Genomic DNA, 8,402 nt, shown 5'->3' with positions numbered 1-8,402 from the left:
ATTATGCGGGTGGGACAGAAATGCAGCAGAGATCACTGTAAATATGGGCTTGGGAAGATGATGTTCCAGGTAAGTGGAATATCAGCGCTTTCAGATAAGATTGTGAGATGGCTGACAGGCAAACGAGCAGGCACCTGCGTGTGTAGGGGGGGTGATCAGTAACCAGGCCCTGCAGCTTAGCTAGTTGCGTAGGAGTCCTAGGTTCAGTTTTCTGCTCCGTTCCCACACGGTCTTGAGCAGATTGTCTGAGAGGTCTTTAAAAACTCCTGTCAGTTAGGCTTTCCCTGAGGAAGTGGACTTTGCAGAAAAGCACTGTGGTACCTTTCCATACCCTGAGAGCCTTGCACCCGAGCCGTTGGCGTTTCTGTGTCTCATCTGTTAAATGAAGCTGATGGTGTTGCCTGAACCTTGCACTGGTGTATATGGAAATGTCCTTTAGGAGGATGGAAGCATGTTACTCTGCTTCTGGGACTGATGTGTGTTTGTAAATGGGAAAGTCTTTTGCCAATCACTACTCAAAAGTTGCCTCTGTAACTAACTAATTTATCAAAACTTTCTATTAAATGTTATGTCAAAACAATAGAATAACTTACAACCTCATGCATGTGATTTCCATTGTTCTTTTTTGGGGGGATTCCAGTCATTCCCTTGGCCTTGAAAGACGGTGTACACAGATGGCAAGGGGATATATGGGCATCCACGTAGTGCTGCTGCCCATGTGCTCTGATCTTCCTTGTAGAGTTTTGGTGTAAGCCTGATGCGCACTATATTGCATAATTGCTTTCAGGGTGTGTGTGCTGTGTCACATATGTAGGAGAGGGGATTTGTTTAAAGGGGGGGGGGGGGGGGAACCAACAAACCCTAGGTGTTCTATAGAAACATTAAAAAAAGAGAAGGTTTTGTTTGTTTGCTGCTATTTTGCTTTCAGATGCAGATCAGTCTTTTGCTTCAGCTAAATCCACGGAACAGGTTCAGGCTGAGGAGTATAAAGGCTGCTGACAAAGCCAGGGTGAGGGCACCGGAGGGGCTGGCAGCGTTTGTGGTACTGGGGAGCCCTAGCAGCTTCACAACTTGCCTGCTGGTAACTGCAGCCAAGGAGGACGAAGGCACTGTGCTCCCTTACAGAGTCCTGCTGCTTGTAACCCTTAGACAGACAGGAACTCGGGGAAATGGTGCATGAGGCACCACCATTGTGGTTTATGTGCGATACCTCACCTCCTGTGCAGGCCTAGCACCTGTGCCCTGCGCCTGAGGTGGGAGCAGGGGAGGGTGCAGACGCCCAAAAAGGAGGGAGGGGTCACAGGGGCAGCAGCACCGGGGCCTCTGCTCAGGGGGACAGAGGCAGGAGCCAGGGCAGCCTCGGACTCACACAACACGGGAGGCACTTGGGCAAACGGTGATGTGCCCCAGAGACCGCAGACTTCTGCTGCTTCCTCTAGTCATGAAGATGGTTGCTTGGGTCTCGTGGCTCCTCGCCTCATCTGCTGCCATACTTTTAGGATTGATCGGTGTGTCTGCAGCAGCCATTGGTTGCACTTCAGTCTTGGCTTTGTCCTTTTATGTGCTCTTTGTGGAAGGATTTCCCAGCTTTCCTCCACTTGGCAGCACTTCTGTGACACAGAAGCACCTCCAGACCAGCAGGTAGCCTGGGATGGCCTTTTTAGAACTGAGTTAGCAGCACAGACAGGGAGAAAAAAGAAACACTAAGGCAGTTTATATGTTCATCATTTTCCCTCCAGTTCCTTCTTCCACGCTCTTGAAAGCAGGATCCTTATGCACATTAATATTAAAAATAGCTCAGACTGGGGATATGAAGATGGAAGGGAACAGCAGAAGCAATACATCTCTCTCCAAGTAACATTTGTCCTGCCCTTCCCTAAGCTAAATGAGGATAGCTGAGGGACCCAGCTCTGGCTGCATTGATCCTAATTAATTCAGAATCCACTTTAGACAAGCTGGATGTGCATCTACTACATCTTAGATAAAACAGTGATTTCTTGTGCCAGGCTGGCCCCATACAGAAAATGCTTTTTAAAGGTTAGATGGGGTCTTCCCTAGAAAATGGAGGTAGTAAAAGGGCTGTAGGGTCCTTCAGAGAAGGTTGGAGCTTGTTTCATAAAAGGTTCGATTTCACACCCTGACTTCCTTCCCCAAAACGTTGCTTCCCTTTGCTATACTTCCGCATTCCCCAGGAGGAAGGGGAGGAGCACCCACACCTTTGCAATTCAGAATCGGCTCAGGGAGGATGGGGTCTCTTTTCAAGGAGCCTGCGCTGTCTCCAGAGGCCAACAGCCTCAGCCTTGCTGTCGGTAACCAGCACTCGCCTAATACAAGCTGCAGTCCTGAGTCCCTTGGGCTTTTGTACACTGGCTAATTGCATGCAGAGTGGGCCCAGGAGAATGACTCCCTTAGTGCTGCAGCGCTTGGAAGAGCCCAAATTCAGCAATGACATTTATAGGATGGGTGAAGATGCCTCAGGAGCTCTGTACGTTGAATGGGGATTTGGCGCGCTCAAGAACATCAAGCTACAAAAAACCAACTAAAACGTTCCTTTTCTGAACTTCGAGCACTACATGGGGACCAAACACGCTATACCAGCGGTGCTGCACTGAACAAACCAAAGCCCAATCTGTGCAGACGAGCTGGGCCGTGTAGTATTTGGTACTAGCACACTAACACATTCGTGTACTAGCAGGAAATACTTGGTGTGTTAATATGCAGCCAGTTTTCAGCAGTAAAGGACTGGGTAAAGATAAAAGGCAGATGTGCGCAGATTGCTTCTCGATAGCTTCCTTATTTGGCTAAAATTCAGAGTATGACCAAAAAAAAATCCGAAAAAAGCTAATTACATTTTTTTCAATATTAAATCTTTATTATGTACAAAAATATTTTGTTGGGAATTAACAGAATTTCACAATTTGTACATTAACGTTTTTATGTTTGGCTGTGTTTATTGTGAAAATATTAGCTGTGAAAAAGACAATGGGGGTTTTAGAAAACAAGTCACAATTTTAAAATGTCCTATGTATTAGCTGACTTTATCAATATGAAGTCAGAATGCTAACAAGTCCCATTTCCTAGGCCTGCTCTACAGTATTGTAATCAAGTAACAATTAGGTACTAAATCATCTTCAGGTTTACATTAGAAAGTTTAGCTAATAGTTAAGATTTTTTGTAGGATGCTTTCAGCTAAAGAAAGAGTATTTTTTTACAGGAGAGCAGTTTTTTAAGTTTTACAAATGTCAAATCCAGTTTAATTTAATATGCTGCAGAAGAAAAAACCACGAGAGCTTCCAACAGGCAAAACCAGTTGTGAGAACAAGCAAGGTAAGGAAATGCGCGGTGACAGACTTCTAATACACATTTAAATCCAAACACTTCACCAAGATTTTACAGTTCTTAACCCAGTTTGGGGTGGGAGAGCAGCAAACTTTCTTGTATTTTAAAACCTAAGGAAGCGGTTCCCCTTCTTACACCACAGGACACGAATGTTAGACACGGGCAATATATGATGAGGGAGGGGAAGGCATGCTCAACGTGTGTTTTTAAAGGGGGAAAAATACATTTCAACAGTTATCTCCTTATATAATTGTGTACAAGACCTAAACCAACAAAAATCAGTCCAAAAAAATCTTTTTTGCAGCCAAGAATTTTGCTGCCACCCCCAGAACTGTACAAAGCAGTGCCATTCATTTTGCTCTACACTGTGTATCATGTAAGAGGTCAATAATGGAGAAGTTACTTGGGTTTTTGGAAGAGGTTTTATTGTGTTCTAGGTAAATGTTGGCGACATATGGAGTAATACTTGGATCAGCCGTGAGGACAGCCAAACTTGCATGGACAAGCATTAGCATGGACATTAAATGACATTAAAAGGAAAAGGATAAATGGGAGAAAGTGTTTCCAGGACTACTTCAACTATGTTAGCCTGGCAGGTTGGTCAGTAAGTATTCCACATCCAACCACTGCCTTGGCAGCAAAAGGAACTCCATACCCAACTAGCGTGAGAAAGGGTTAAAATATTGAGAACAAAATTCACATTTACTTTAAGTATAATTTATTCTATAAAATACAAATATTGCTGAAACCCTACTTAAAAAAAAAATGCTATTTGGAGGTGAAACTGCTTAACAGCCTTCACCAAGCTGGAGTTTGTTTTTAAGCCTGTAGAGGTAAATTCCAGCTGCAGTACCGGCAACTGAACTGAGAACTCAGCAGTTTAACGTGACAGTTTGTGGAACAGTATCCCACTATGGAGAATTCAGGTAAATTAGCAGATACTGTCTGACTTACTTGCGGTACTTACCCCTAAGTTTTATTTATATATTTATATGCATGTGTGTGCACATCAGTGCACTTGTAGTATGTTTGGACCCAAAGCTGCCTCTGAAAATTGGTTATTTTACAAGTGTTTTCACTCTTTTTTTTTTTTTTTTTTTTTTTTAAGTATCTGTCTGTCCTGGGATTGAAAACAGTAAGTCATACCCATCTTACGTACTGATGTTTATATTGACCACTAGTTCCTCTACAAGACACAAGTTGAGAATCCCAGACAATTTCCATCAGTAAGCTTGTTAAAAATACATGAAAACCAAGAAGGGTAGGCCAAAAAAAGAAACCCAACAAAAAAAAAATTGGGCCAGGACTTCACCACCTTCAGTAATGACAGTCCACCAGAGAAAGCAAATGAAAGTACCTTTAACTACAGAAATCCTTTTAATGGCCCCGGAGAGGTTTTGTGTAGGGACTGACAGTGGGAGGGGGATTTAAGGCAAGAGGCCTAGCAGACTACAAGTCTTTGTATCCAATAACCACTACCTAGACATCGATAAATTGATTTCTCAACTTTTGCAAATGTAGCCTCATGAAGTTTGGCAATAACAATACGGTACATTAACTCTTCAGAATTTGGGTGAGGCAGGAAACCCTACATGAAGCAAACAGTCCATATACATTTGCATGATAGATGCAACAGACTTCCACCTGTAGTTTGTCTTCAAGCTGTACCTACAGGCACAGTGAGTGACGGGGAATCAATCTACTGCAGTAGGCACTATAGATGCATTGAGAAACAGCATCTGCCTCCAAGTTCAGTCTGAATGAAGAAGCAAGATTGATGAAGACTGGATGGGAAACCAAGGAATAGGTAAAGGAAGTTTGAATTTGTTTGTGTTCACAACAATAGCTCGTGTAAAGATGGGTAATAACCCACATCTCCTGATTTCTGGAGTGGTGCTCTACTTGATCATTCTCCCCTGGTCCTTAAGCATAGCAGCGAGGCAAGCTTGGCTCCAAAGGGTACCTGGCCAGGAATTTTCTGCGTTTAAAAGAGAAAAAGTTTTCCTATTTCTTATCTGAATCACCCTCTTCAAAACAAACAAAAAACAGATGGCTTCCTGAACACTGAACTGCAGGCAATTTGTAGTGCAAGTCGTTTAGGTCTGGTTTGAAAAGATGCAATGAGTTAGAATTGTACAGAGGATTGGGAACAAAGCGTCACATTTTGAGCCTATCCAAGATGTGACAGCTTATATAAACACAGCTTCAAAAGCGATGAGCTGATCTGCCATCCTGCTCCACAAAGCTTTGTACGGCTAAGTACACAGAGCCGCGCTGATCGGAGAACACGGCACAAGTTAAGGATCCTGCATTGGTTATAAATTTGATTTCCCTTGCCTATGTCGGTCTGTGATTCTGCTCCAATTTTACTTTCATTTTATATTTGCAGAACACTTTGAAAGACCTTTATAAATCTACACAAGATGACATATCCCATTATAATTATCCCACTAAACTTTAATTGACTGCATCTTGTCACATGATGTAGAACCTAAAGTAGACCTGCTAGTGTAATATTTAGAGACAGCAAGGTAATCACTTGTGTACACATGCACCGAAGTATTTACATTAAAGTTGAGACTGGTGCACACGTAAGGGAATTTTTGGTGCATTTAAGGAAATAACTTGCGGATCTTGGCATACCGACTGTACTTTTTTTGTAACTTTTCATTCACAGGGCAACTACAGTGTTTCTTCTGTAGGTCTCTATATGTACAGAATTTTACAGCACCTCATGCACTGTCCAAAACAGATAGAAATTACAGATAAATATAGAATTTTTAGATTGAAATATCTGTATATTTAGAAAAATATACATTAGTAAACACAATAAACCAGGTAGAGAAGTGTACCAGTTCTAAAGTCTCACATGCAGGTACATTTCTGGATTAAGTCATGGTAGCTTAGTAATGTGATAGCAGACGTGAGCATTTTTTGTTTTACCATCCACATACGTACATATACACAGACAATTATTTGATAATTTACTTTTCTAAACTACTTAAAATATTTATCTTGTGATACATACCACATATCTTAACATTTAGCAGCATCTTCACCTCGCTCAGACACACCTATTGCTATCATTAACAGTCAACATAAAAAGTTTTCCTGTCAGTATCTGGAAAATGAATGTTTTTTACAGAATGAGATACATGAAATCCTAGTTATTTTAACTCCTCCAAAATACTTCAAACAGCTGTTAGATGAGATTTTTTTCACTTGCTCAAAACTAGCCTTTCATAGTGTCTTTCTCCCCTAATTGCACAATGCACAGGTCTCTATCTAACATCGGATCTAGCATACCCTGACAGGTAGAGACCATTACTGCTGCGTGTATGACTGAAATGGCACCGTCATTCTAAGAACCTCCAAGAATACTGTTTTGTAAAAAAAGTAACTGTCATTCTCATTCTAGTCATCCTACCAGGTAATGACAAACTAAACAAGAGTATCTGATGAAAATCTGATTTTGCTAAAAACCAAAAGAAAACAAAACCCACCACTACAAAAACAAACCAACCCCTCTCCCCCTCCCAACATTATATACCTGCCAATCTGAGCTCTCAATTTTCAAGATTTAACAAATAGATGCAAGGAGTGTGGTGTTTGGTTTCCCCTTACAACCTGCATGCGGACGTCCAACTAAAACCTGCAGACACTTTGATATGATCTTTGCATGCAACCTAAGCAAGCCATCTTCTCTTATTGCTTCAGAATTGTACTTCTTACTAGCTTCTACATTAACAACACCAAATGGTCAGCCACGAGGCTCCACTGTGCTAACTGCTTGATTTAAGAACACTGTGTGAACCTGTAGTGAAAGCTAAAGCTTTAGGCTTTAGCAAATACATGGCTATTTGGAGACTGCTAACCTGGCAGACTCTTTTGACAGTATTCTCTCTGGAATGGAAATAGAAGGAGCAGAGAGGTTTTCCTGACTAAACCTTGGTTTGATTAAGTAAATTTATGGGAAAAAAAGATGAAAATAAGTGATATTTGCAATATAAAGTACTATGGTGTGGAAACTGAAGAATCTTCTCCTTCCATTCATTGGGGAAGAGTGAGCTCAGCTCACTTTTGGCATCACAAATAAGAGTATTTTCTAACTCATAATGAAAAGGCATCATACCTGTCCAGATAGCACATCTTATTTACAGCATATGTAGGTCTCCTATTACACAGTACACAAACACAGTTTAGTCACGTTCAGCATATAGTGCCAATAGCAAATCATTAAAATAGTCAAGCAATGGCTCTGCTATCATTGCTGCTACATACAACACTCGATCCATTTCTCAAAGCAGCCTCTGAGCGATAGGATCACAGAACATGTCTCCTGGGAAAGGAAAATAAAAGTCTCATGCTGGTGCCACATTTAAAAGCTCTGCCAAACTTAAAACCAGAGAAAACACATCCTGAAAAGTGTAACAATGAAACAAAGCAGTGGTACAAATTTTTCTTAGAGAATTTCAGATTCCCTTTAAAAGACTGAAATCTCAGTATTGAGACCCACAAAGATTACCTGTGCTATACACAGTTTCGACTAACATTTTCCACATACGCTGGGATCTCAAGCCCCCCTGCCCCTTTCCCCCCACAACAACCAACTTTATAGGCTTTTTAAAATAATCTGTAGTATACTGGTGTTTTGAGGGTTTTTTGAGACTTACACTTTTCCTATACTGCATCAACTCCATTTTTCTTTCCCTTGTGCACAGAGAAGTCCTTAAGAGCCCCAGGAAGCAATACTGTTTTACAGTGTATAAGCCTCTTTTCCTTCAGAAATAGTTCTGAGGAAGTTGCCTTTTGATAGCATTCCGTGTCACACTTTGGTGTTGAATTCAGAAGCCAGGTGCCTGTCACCAGATGGGAGAGAAATTAAACAAATAGATGACTTCAGTTTGGACACCTAACCTGGTAAGTGATGGTGAATGTTACTATATACAACAGTTGACATTGTAATATAAAATATGGTCACAGAAAGAGCTAGTCTTGGCGACAAGCTGTATTTTCATTTTGTTCTTCTTAAGCAGAAGTTTACATCAGCGTAAGTTTTGATC

This window comes from Fulmarus glacialis, unplaced genomic scaffold, assembly GCF_000690835.1.
Source record: "Fulmarus glacialis isolate BGI_N327 unplaced genomic scaffold, ASM69083v1 scaffold11288, whole genome shotgun sequence".
In the NCBI taxonomy this organism is placed as follows: Eukaryota; Metazoa; Chordata; class Aves; order Procellariiformes; family Procellariidae; genus Fulmarus; species Fulmarus glacialis.
This window is presented reverse-complemented; position numbering follows the sequence as displayed.